The sequence below is a fragment of the Castor canadensis genome, chromosome 18 (genome assembly GCF_047511655.1).
Source record: "Castor canadensis chromosome 18, mCasCan1.hap1v2, whole genome shotgun sequence".
NCBI lineage: Eukaryota > Metazoa > Chordata > Mammalia > Rodentia > Castoridae > Castor > Castor canadensis.
The window spans coordinates 5,529,487-5,542,444 of record NC_133403.1 but is presented as its reverse complement, the minus strand read 5'-3'; the positions used below and the strand labels follow the sequence as shown (position 1 = coordinate 5,542,444).

Here is a 12,958-nt window from a genome sequence, read left to right as displayed (position 1 = left end):
GTATGGGTGCCCCATAATTCCATATTTAGCACAAATATTGATAAAAATAGTACCATTTAGTAGAAAAGGGAGCCTGTTTGTACAGGAAACCTGAGTGCTTTAACACGTTTTTCCAAGCAATAACCAATTACACATCTTGGGCATATTAATACAGGAACAACTTTGTGAATTGGGTGTTTCTAGGTTTGGGATGGATTTTGGGTGGGGTCTATGACAACATCAAGGTAATATATGAATTCTCTCAGGATTTTACTCACAGCTGTGGAAGAGAACAGAAACATGATGTAGTGCTTTAGAAAAACAACTGGGTGCTACATACTTGATATTGTAAATACAGATTATTGCTCAGACTACTCCCATTACAGTGTACCTACATATTCCCATTGCAGTCTGGTTGTGGGATGCTTTTAAGACTCCACATTCAGGATCATCACAAACACCCATTGTGGACAGATGGCATGCATATTTGCAGCAATGAAGTGCATTACCTTCTAGCCTTTTAAGTGCAGGGTTACAGGACAATCTAAGACCAGTCACATGCACCAAAGAAGAACAGAAGATACTAGATAAAATTTTAGCACTTATCTCTACCCAGTATAAGGAAAGGGGAGGGAAAGACATCAAAACTCACCTGGTATACCAATGGTTGTGCCAGAGGCAACCCTCTAACCTTGACAACAATGGCCATGAAATCTGCTACTGCCACTTCCTGGCTGGATTTAAAAACTAGATGGAGCACATGATAAAAGCGAGAGCACACAAGGGAGGGGTGAGGATAGGTAAGACACCTAAAAAACTAGCTAGCATTTGTTGCCCTTAATGCAGAGAAACTAAAGCAGATACCTTAAAGCAACTGAGGCCAATAGGAAAAGGAGACCAGGAACTAGAGAAAAGGTTAGATTAAAAAGAATTAACCTAGAAGGTAACACCCACGCACAGGAAATCAATGTGAGTCAATGCCCTGTATAGCTTTCCTTATCTCAACCAGCAAAACCCCTTGTTCCTTCCTATTATTGCTTATACTCTCTCTACAACAAAATTAGAGATAAGGGCAAAATAGTTTCTGCTGGGTATTGAGGGGGGGAGCGGGAGGGGGTGGAGTGGGTGGTAAGGGAGGGGGTGGGGGCAGGGGGGAGAAATAAACCAAGCCTTGTATGCACATATGAATAATAAAAGAAAAATGAAAAAAAAAAATAAAAACTAGATGGAGTAGTCAATGTGATGAATTAAGTCCAATATAGATGGTACTGGGAAATGAAACACGTTGCCTTGATATAAAAACAGACAGCTGAGCTGTCAAGGGACTAACTGTATGGATAAGTAAGAGGGCTTCTAAAACTGAACATAAACCATCAGCTTCTCAGAGGGTAGAAATGTGGAAAGACATTTGGGAATGAAAAGCACACTTTGAACTACCTTTCTATCATAAAGCAGATAAAATAGCTAGAGTCTGCTGACTAGAAAATACACCAGCTGAAGATGTGGTTGCTGGTCTGCATAAAAAAGCACAACATAAGAGAAGGAAAATTCTCTGTTTGATAACAAACAGGGTTTCCCATCAAGATACTCTACATATATGTGACTCTTTCCTGCATAGCCCATGAAGTAACTGTGGCCAATACCTCATGTGCAGAGGCAACCTCCACAATAGCAGGTTGACTTCATTAGACCCTTGCTCCTTTTGTGGGAGGACTTCAAGTATTAAAGGAATGTGTTTGCAAAAAGGCCACAAAAACACAATCACAGGTGGCCTTTGAATGCTTTGCATGGCATATGGAAAGCTTAAGAACACAGACAGTGACAGGGGAGCACATGTTACCAGCTACACAGTTCTACAGGTCAAGAATAGGCTGAGAATTTGGACACATGTTGGTATTCCCATTTCCCTTATAATCCAACTGCAACAGGACTAATTGGCTGAATGAATGAACTTCTAATGACAAATAAAAATGGAGGTTGGATTTTTGGTCTTGAGAACAAAGAGACTGCCTATTTGAACTATCAAGGAACATGAGCACAGCACAAACCTAGTGCCTGTCATATATTTACACCAGAAACACACAATACCATCTGAATTCAAATGATGGTACATAAGAAAGGCACTGCATTACACACAGGGAAACACAGAATAATTTGTTGTTGCAACTGCCACAGGAACTGCCACAGGGGACCCAAATAGTGTGCTGATCTAACTAAAGCTGAATTTTGAAAGAAAGATGACAGGAACTATCTTTCTTTGAAGAGGAAATCCTGACATTGTGAAAAATTACAGGACTAGAGAAGAAGAACCCTCACTCCAGAGTTAGTGATTGGGGTGAGGTCTTCAGAATGGACATGTGCTCAGTGTCATGCACGCTTCTCCCTTCACATCTCAGAACTCTGGAGCTTGTGCAGTGATCCAAGGATAAATATTCTGCCATCCATCCATAGTAGTGTACCTCAAAGCAGGAATAACTAGTGAGGGGAGAAGCACAAAGGCACAGCTATAAGTCCTGAAAGATCAGAACAAGAAAATCTATTTCTCTTACCTCTACAGGCCCACACTAGAACTTTGGCTTATGGTTTAAGTGTGTGCTTCCCAGAGTTGTGACTCACTATATTTGCTCTATCACTGACCAAGAGCTAATTCAACTTAAAAACTTTTTGTCACAATTGCCAAGAAGTGCTCATAATTCCAACCAAAGGTTTGAGGTTTAACGGTAGCACAGGAAGGAAAGAACAAGGGTTGCGAAAAAGATCTTTATGTAACAGAGCAAGAAACAAAGCACACTATATTGACAGATACAACAGTCCTTACCAGAATGCCATTAAACTATGAAAAGAACACAGAATTCATTCATTTTCCTATTTGATTCCTTTCTCCCTCCCTCAGCCTCCAAACAGAAGGCATAACCTTACTGCTCCTGGGAACTTTACCCACTGGACTATACCTGGAATGCTGTTACTTACCTGGAACTTCATCATCACTGATACTTTCCAATTCTATCTCCTTTGTGGAGTGGTGATCTGGAGGAAAGTAAAAAGAAGAGAGGCTCACCCATTCATGCCCAAACCAGGTGAAGGCACACTGGCTCATACAAGATCAACTTTGTCTTCCCTCTGGCTCACACACTTTCATTGAGCCTCATGGCCATACTTCTATACAAATAATTTTCTTCTTTCCCAGGAAGAACCCAGAATCATGGTCCTCCAGATTAAAGCGTGTAAGCTACTGCCTCACCAAATGAGTGACTTCATATACATACCACTTCCACAAGTTGCACAGGACATCTGCAATTATAGAAATAAAATACTATGAGGATATGATCATGCTGTAGTCTTTAAACAGATTGGTTTTCTACTCATGACTCAGTAAACCACACAGGGAACAGTAGTTCAGTCAATGGTTACATACCTCGCACCCCCACCCTCCAAAAAAATACTACAGAGGAAACCAGTGAAAAGACAGGCACTCTTCCTGCAGAGTGTACCCCTCAAGTGCGTTTACTTTTTCCAGTAAACAATCCTTAATTCAAGGAGGAATACTGGTGCTAAGGGAATGCTTCTACCGTATAGTTTATGATGGATGTGGTGACTAATATATCCTAGACAGTCAGAGTCAGTTGGAAAGAGATTCTCACTCACCCACCCAAGTATGGAAATTATGTCTTTTAAAGTTTAATGCACATGGTCAGATTTTCACAGTTAAACTTGATTAAAAATAGAGTCACAATCTTACTTCATCAAATTCCAGATCCTGTAACTCCTTACATGGAGAATCTGGGAGAAAACAGAGTAACGGTTAGTATGTTGGTAATTGTGGGTATGAATCACTCAGGGAGATTTCTCACTGTGGACATGAGGCTGGAATGTTCAGAAGTGGGAAGTGAGAAACAATGGCCTGAGCTGCTGTTGGGACAGCCTCTAGGCTGGACGAAGGATGGGAAAGGGAAGAACAGGAAAGAAATGAGACATAGAGCCTTGGCCTTGCATCTAGGGAATCATGAGCAACACAGAACAGTCAATCTGACTTGGTATGAAATGCACACCAATTCAGTGGAAGACTTTCATCTCTACTCCCACATTTGGAAATTCATGAAACTGCTGGTGTCTTCTGGACAGTCCCAAGACCATTTCAGCACACAAGCATCCAATCATACTGATACTGTATTATATCATGCTATGGAAGAATTTGCAATTAATTACAAGTCAATGTTTCTCTATGAGTTTGCCATTAAATATAAAATATAGATTAGACAATAGTAAAATAAAACTGTTTACTGACAGTTATTTCTACTGAGTTTGTTTTTCTCACACCATTGCGTGTGTGCACATCCCTTTGTCTCCCTGTGGTCAGAAGAGCTAGAAACTTTTGTGCCACTCTCTCTGAAGATGTTGCCCTTTAGATCTGGCTTCATTCCCAGAGGTGAAGGACACAAAGTTTTCTGTGTCTCTAGTGAACCTAAGAGACCTGACAAAGAATACTGTCACCAGTGACAATAAGGTTACAGTTTAAATTCATTTTCTTCAGAAGGAAGAAACACTCAGAAACATACTAAGAGATACACAAGCAATTGTTTCCTTGAAGGCCTGTTATTTTTACCTTAATTAATGAAGTTTTATAATTTGATTCTATGCAGTCAGACATACAAAATATTAGGTTTTTGTGGTAGTACTGGAGTTTCCACTCAGAGCCTCATGCTTACTAGGCAAGCACTCTACCAATTTAAGCCACTCTCCCAGTTCTTTTGGTTATTTTTTAAATAGGTCCCCAGTTTTTTGCCCAGATTAGTCTTCTTATGTAACAGTGATTACAGGCATGATCACCATGCCAAGTTTTAAAAAATATGACATGGGACTTTGCTTAACTATTTGCCTGGGATGGCTTTGAAGCACAATCCTCCCAATCTCCACCTCTCAAGCAGCTGGGATTATAGGCATGAACCACCATACAGAGCCTCACAAAGTAATTTTTTATTCTTCACAGATTTTACTTTGTATCATGTGTGTTAATCACATCTTATTGTGTCAGCTGTCAAACTGGGAACTATTTCATTTCCATTGTGTTCTTCACAAAAACTATGATACAATAAGTAATTAAATACTTAGTACTGAAAATACAGGAGGAAGAGGAAGGCTTTAGTTGGTTTCAGAGAGAATGACAAACTACATTTAAATTCCTGGGCAAATTGAAATGAAAATTTCTTTCTGCTTGGAAAGTATTATTCTCTTTGGAAAGGAAGGACAACAAAGAAAAGCAGGAAATAAATGAGAAGCTGGGTCCTTGCATTTTTACCTAAATTGCACATTATATGAAAAGAATTGGTTACTCAACAGAAAGTCCTACACTATATACTACGACTCAGAAACAGAATCCCAGTCCCATATTCATTCTGCCCACTCTGAGATCCATCAACTTAAACACCGTTTACTTTCCATGCACCAAAGCAGTGATTGGCCTATGCTGCTACTGCTTTTATCTATGATACAGGATTCACACAGCATTTAAAGCAAACTTATATTGGGGACCTAGAACTGATGCCAGGAAACACATTCTCCTGTGTTAAGTCACTGATCCTAGGTCAAAACATAATGATTTGATTTGATATGAAAATGCTGATATTTTACCAATTAAAAATGACCGTTACTCATAAGATATGCTTCTTTCCAGTTTCTATGTCATGAGTGTGTCCACTGAGCTGGTGGCTGTATGTGAAACACTAGCCAGTCAACAGTAACTGAGTGCACCATGGAGCTGAGGCATGGGTTGAGTATAAATGCTCTTTATCAAGGTACAAGAGAGTTACAACAGAAATACAGAACTCACTCAAGCTGGACACAGTGCTCACACCCATAGCATTAGCTACTTGGAACACGGAAAGCAGAAGTTGGAGCCCAGGCTAAGGGGAAAGTCCTAAGACTCCATCTCAACCAATAATATCTGTGTGTTGTGGCACACACCTGTGATCCCAGTCATAGGGGAGGCATAAGCAGGAGTTGGGGTCAAGGCCAGCCTGGGCATGAATGTGAGACCCTGTTTCAAAAACACCTAAGGCAAATAAGGGCTGGGCCATGACTGAAGAGGTAGAGCACCAACCTAGTGAGCACAAGGCTCTTAAGTTCAAACTCCACTACCACCAAAAAGAAAGACGCAATTATAACTATGATTTTAACTACTTATTTGTTTCTCCTCTAGAGTCTTTAGTGGGCAGAACTTGAGCATTTTGAGGGTCATGGTCACAACAATATAAAATATTTTGCCCATTATTATGTGTTTGGGGCCAGCATCTAAGACCTGACTCCAGAACTTAGAGAGGTGGGCCACATTTTTCTACAGGATAACCAGAGATGTATTTGTGCTTTTCACATCCGTGAGTATGCCAAACTCTGTGAGAAAATTTTCCTCTAAGAACCCGGATCTGAGTGACAATAAAATGAAGTTTTATATGAAGAGCAGCATCTAAAAATTTAATAGGCTGAGGAACTTTAAGACATATACAGGAATGCTGAGTTCTTTGCACTGGAGCCAATGATCCCATGACTGAATCCTAATTTTATTTCAGCAGTTGAGAGCATGAACATTGGCCCACACACAGGGGTTCATATTTTTGACTTTTCCATTTATGAATTTGAGAGCTGGTATAATCCATTATGGTACAGTGGGAATATCAAAGAAAACATCAGATAGCATTGCACCCAAGATAACATAATACAATATATAAAATGTGAATTTATGAAGGATTTTAGTAAGCAGGAAATACCTACTAAGAAAATACATAATCTCTCTCTCTCTCTCACACACACACACACACAAACACAAACACACACACTCACACAGTTCACAATCAAAAATTCATAGATTCACTAAAGCCCCAGCAATCTTCAAGTAATAACCCTACATCAACCAAAAGGGAACAACACAACTACTTCCAGGAACTACAGAAACGGGAATGTGCATTTTTACACAGACTATCAACTTTTCCCCCAGACATTTGTACTATTCTGTTCCCTCTGAAAACCCAGAATCAGGGTGATTCTTCAAAGGGAAGACTGTAAGGGTACCGCGTGTATCATAGTACCTACATTTTTTTCTTCACCAAGTAATTTGAGATTACTTACCATGTTCAGATTCTTTTAAGTTCATCTGCAGAAACAAAGACATTATGAGCAATAGGTCATACTGTGTCTTGTTTGCACAGAGTGTTAGTTCTCTTTTGGAGAATTGAAAAGATAAGAGACACCCTAGTTAAGTCAAAGGCACCCTAAAGAAGAACAGGGCACATCTAGCATGAGCTTTACTGGGGAATGTATCTCTCAAATCCATTTAGGTCATCAATTATGAAATACTTCATCTAAGGAGGAGACATTGTTTCCAAAAAGACAACCCCTAGCATCTAGTTTGTAAACTGAGGCTACCGCGAGTGAATGTGTTCTGTAACACATATCAGTGGGTAAGGGTCTGTTCTTCCAATGCTCCAAAAAACATAATTTAATACCTATAATGTATATTGCCATGTATCAAACGATGAACAAAATTTGCAAACAGTTAATCAAGAAAGCAACATTTCTATTTCAGGGAAAAGAAGACCATCTTACCATTTTAGTAGTTAGTGGCTCTTCCTCCACTGGTTCCTCAAGGATACCTAGGAAAACACCGAGTAAATGTTAATTATGGGTGGAGTTGCTTATAATTTACTCAAAGAGCTCAACTTAGCTTAGACAACAAGATAGAGTGTGTGGTTGTGCTCTGAAATGTGTAGTTTGAGCCCCTGCTCAGGCATCCTCCTCAGGGAAGGTAGAAACTACATGAGGGCAGGAAAGAAGTGACAAAATGAGGCCATGTCATTCTTCTAAAGGCAACAAGAAAGTCTCAATTTTCAAATGGAACTTCAGTCCTATCAATGACAGTGATTGCTCTGAAGCTCAGATACCTGATGTTCTAAACACATGGAATAATCTGGGTTATAATACATGCTGAATGACTTCAAATACAAACATTCAAAGATGAATTGCCATGGACTTAGATTCAAAAGTATCGCTGAACATGGCACAATAAAGACTGCCAAAAAATCTTACCTTCAAGTATATCTTAGGTAATTTAGGTGTCTGGAAATTAATCAAAAATTTCTGTATCTTCCCAGAAGGAGTCATCCATTCAAGAAAAAGTGCCAAATCTCAGAACAGTAAGCTTTGTGGCTTTTTCATCTCTCTGACAACCCTCATCCACTCTTTAGTTCAGTGGTTGGAAAGAAAACAAGCTATCATACTCATGGTGAAAACCAAAACCCCTGAAGCCATGTGAATGGAAGGAGGAGAGGAGTGGAGCTTTCATGAGTCTCCCTTCCAGGAAAAGTATCTTTATTGATCTGATGGATTTATAAATCCATATTTGCAACGATTCAAACTTCCTTAGTGCAAATAAGGCATATTCTCTAGAAACAAACATTGAAAACAATACATGAAAAGTTTCTCTTGTGGTCACCTGAGCTCAGACATAAATGTTGAGGCAAATATTAAATTAACAACATAAAATGAAAAAAGTAGGGACTACTTACAGGGGTGATTTAGATACTTTCACAGATATCTGGGAATCTAAAAGCTATACTCATGTCTTGGGTGATCTACAAAAGGCTCTGACACATTCAGGGAATACCTGATACCTCCAGTTGAGTTTGAGGCTCTCCTGAAGTAGGAATTGAAGGCCAAAGTAGAATTCTAAACAATCAGTCTGAGTGTTGAAGCTATTGACCAAAGCAAAAATGAGGAGCCGGAGCCCCTTACAGATTCGAAAACTTACTGATTCTAGGAAGTTAAAAACTCAGAGGGCTGGAGGCTAGGCTCATGTGGTACAGTAACTACCTAGCAAGCATAAGGCCTTTAGTACAAACTCCAGTACCACCAAATACATAGAGACCTAAATAGCACACATTACAGACAGTAACAATTTTATAGATTATTCAGCCAAGTCACTAAAGGAACAATTAAAAGCACAAACATACAGGAGCAACAACCAATTTGAGGCACACAGAGACTTTGTTACAATGTATGGAGAGCAACACAAACACAAGACATGCTCAGAACTATATAAAATAGACTATAATAACTATAGTCTATGTAATAGACTATGTAATAAACTCTGAAATAAAGCCTGTTTTAGACTGAAGTCTGATAGTTTTATATTGCTATCCTTAATGGGGACTGGTTACAAAACTTGTCTAAGTTGGACACTTGAGAACTGGATTTGAGAGTATTCCCATGATTACCAGAATTGAAGGAATAGCACATACTATCACGAGTGCCTGGTAAACCACATCATTTGTGATGAATATATTTTCTGGAAAAGTGGACATTGGTTCATACTAGATAGATGGCAACAACATGTTCTCTGAAATCCCTAGTACCTGATTCCCCATTGACGTTCCCAGTAGACAGCATTCACATGCTCTCACGTTCCCAGCTCAAGAAATTAGGCATGCCTATGTGATTCAACTGGAGGAGAGTTCTGTAACATTTGTGCTAGTCTTTTCTGGATATAGCACCATATGGAGTTTGACTTTGCTGATTTTTCTTTTGCACCCTTTTAGTAGAAGAATTCAAAGATGTGAGTGACTCTCAGCTGAGTTCATTGAGTCTTCCAAGAGATCACCAAGCCTGGGACTGCTATTGGGCATACCAGGATGGCCAAATACTCAGGAGAAAGAGAAATTCATGAAAGCTGTTATTGGGAAAACCTAGACTTTGAACCTAGAATGTAAAGACCTAAAATTAGGTAACTAAATATATGTGTTTATACAACCTGACTTCACTATCCATGGTTTTCATATGCATGGATTTAAGCAACCAGAGAACAATATTTGAGGAAAAGTCCATAGTGAATATGAACAAATGTTTTCCTTGTCATTGTCTCCTATTAAATACAGTATCGAGTTTTTGTATAGCATTTGCTTTATCTTAGGTATTAATTATTCTAGATATGATTTTAAATACATGGGAAATCTGTGTAGGTTATAGACATATATTACACCATGTACCATAATGGACTTGACCATACAGATTGTGGAATTCATGGGGGTGTCTTGGAACCAACAACTAACACATAGAGAGACACAACTGCAAGTAATAAAACATTGAAACATGTGTCTAAAGATCTAAAGGAAGTGAAATAATTTTCAGGAATTTGGATTACCAAAGAAAAGACAGGACCAGAGGTGTGGCTCCAGCAGTAGAGACCCTGCCTCACAAGTGTGAAGACCTGAGATCAAACCCAGTCCAGCAAGAACAATAAAGTAAAGAAAAATAGGAGTGCTAAAACTGAAACGATACAGAACCAATTTGAATTCCAAATTTTAGAGTATAATGATGAATTAGCAGATTCAAGTGGGAGAAAATTAATGTGGATATAGTTTGCAGAGTAATATCCGGATTATAATTCTCAAAAACTCACAGTGTGAACTACTGAATCCATGGTAGCAAAATGCACATCTTTCTCAAACACATTTGGAACACTGATTCTGGAGCATAAAACACACCTTTTTCTAATTTTAAAAGAATGTAAATCGTGCAAAGTACAGGTGACCCTTGAAAAACCCAACAAGCTAAAATAACCCTCACAATCAAAAATCCCTGGTATAACATTTACTCCTTTAAAACTTAACTATTGATAGTCTGCTGATAAGTAGAAGTTTTATTGATTATAGAAACAATCAAATAAGACACATTTGCTATGCTGTTATATGCAGTGAAAACGATGGGAGAAACACAAGATTAATTTTTTACTCACTCCATCATGTATTTAACTGGAGAGATGAACAGCCCAGGTGATTGATGTCACAATGAGATGCTGCATGTCATAAACAGATCTCTGGCAGTACTTGATCTTAACGCCATAGTAACGGAAGGTGACTATGCAATTATTATATCAGTTCACCATGAACTGCAGTTAATTTCATACAGTTGATTGTATCTTTCTTTTCATTTCTCTCAAATCTGAGGCACTTAGGTATAGTCTGTAAGTATGTTTTACTTACATTTTAACATTTAACATTGTAAAGCGTTTTAACTTTTTTGGTTATTTAGGGTTTTTCTCTCCATATGAAGTTTTAATTGGAGTATACTTAATTGTACATAGTAAGGGATTCCGATAATAACAATTTCCTAAGCGTATTTTGACTATATTCAACCCCCGCAAAGTGAGTATTTTGTCAGGTATCATACGATAAAAAAAAATAGAGGTTCATTGCATGCATTCATGATAAACGAAATTATTTATGCAGTTTACTTATGAGTAGTTTAAAGCTGTCACAACAAAAAAAGTTTTAAAAAATCTACATATAAGGAGCAGGCCCCATTCCACCACATGTTTTTCAAGGGTCAACAGTATGGTCTCAGAACACTGTGAGACAAAACTAGAAATCACAATGCCAGGACTTGTACAAAATCCTGAAATATTTGAAAATGAAACAAAGCAGATTCAAATCCCACTAGGAAAAATAAAGCTTCAATCTACATTTATGAATATGTTGAAATAAATGAAATGTAAATTCAAGCAGACTAACATTGTAAAGTGCAACAAAAGTAATACTTAGAAGGAAACTTGTAGAATTGGATGCCATATATTATTTTAAAAGATTTAAAATCACTAATTTCAAGCCTTCAATCAGAAACATTAGAAAGTAGAGCAGTACAATGTAACACATATTAAGTGATAAAAATGTCACAAAAGTCTATGACATTAAAAAATTATTACAAAAGTAATGAAAAATATGGAAGAAGCACAGATCAAATTTTTCAGTCATTCTCCTCACTCTACAGATGACCTGTTATCAGGTCATACTCAATTCCTAATAAACTTTTCTATCTCTTATGATACCAAAAATATCAATGAAATGTTATTCTTACAGAAGATCATTCAAATCCATAGCCCTCTGCCAAGGCTATTCAACTGAAGTTTCATGTAAACTTCTGAATTAAGATAAAAAACAATGTGTCACTTTGTATTTATCAATTTTGGGGGATGTACCAACGTGATGATGAAGGTGAATAAATGTAATAATGAGGGCAACCATGTGCCAACTGCATTGACAAGGGGCGGATATGGGAACTTGATTTGTCTTTGTACTCAACGGTATATCAGTTCAAACCTGTTCTAGATTTTTAGAAAGTCTGTTAATTAAAAAGTGGCACTATGGCACTACCATTACAAAAATACCTAATTTGCTTAGGTTCCATAATTGGGTAAGGTATATGCATCAGCTGAAAATACTCTCTGTCATTAAATGAAAACCAAGTTTGACTTTAAGATTCATTTCCAAATTCGGTGCTTGTAGCTTTACTGATAAGACAAAATCAAAAACTTCACTTATGGAAATAGTGCAGATGCTCTTCATAATGGTTTTCACTTCTGTATTGGGACCAGAAAATTTATAATTACAGTTCCCGATTCAAACTAATTATTCAATTTCCACAGTACCTTCAGTTGAATTGCCTGCCGGCTGCACCACTTTAGAAGGACCAAGTGTAAGACTGCTCCCTAGAGGGGAAATCTTGTGTCTTCCTTGGATGCGGTTGAGGAGAACAGACACTGGAAGTGCAACCACAAAAGATAGGGCTATGTTAGCTTAATGGCACAAAACAAAAGGAAAATTAATAGTTCTGTATCCTGAGTTTGAACTTTTAATTCTTTTATTTACTTGCTTCCAAGAAGAGCCAGCTCAGACAGAGGAAGTTTCAGGAAAATAACAGAATTCAGTGTGCACTTAGCACATCTAACATATGAGTTGTGTGTATAATACCTTAATACAGACGAAGCGGTACAGAAAAAACAGAAGAACATGATGAATGACTGAGCATGCATGCTGGCTCCTGGATGACCTGCATCCAAATCTCACTTACAGACACTTGAACCCAGAAAAGGTAACGTAGCCCAAGCTCTCAGTTCTTAGCTGTCTATGCTAGAAATTCAATGCAGCTTGCCTTTATA

General features: G+C 38.1%; 1 long non-coding RNA gene across 1 annotated transcript; it reads right to left on the bottom strand.

The window, feature by feature from the left end:
- Window positions 1-1,200: 1,200 nt before the first annotated feature.
- On the bottom strand, window positions 1,201-3,992 carry LOC141418833 (uncharacterized). The gene is made up of 3 exons (XR_012443470.1): window positions 3,719-3,992; window positions 3,246-3,270; window positions 1,201-3,006 (listed from the first exon to the last, which is right to left on the bottom strand). It is a non-coding gene; the product is annotated as an uncharacterized lncRNA (long non-coding RNA).
- Window positions 3,993-12,958: the final 8,966 nt, after the last annotated feature.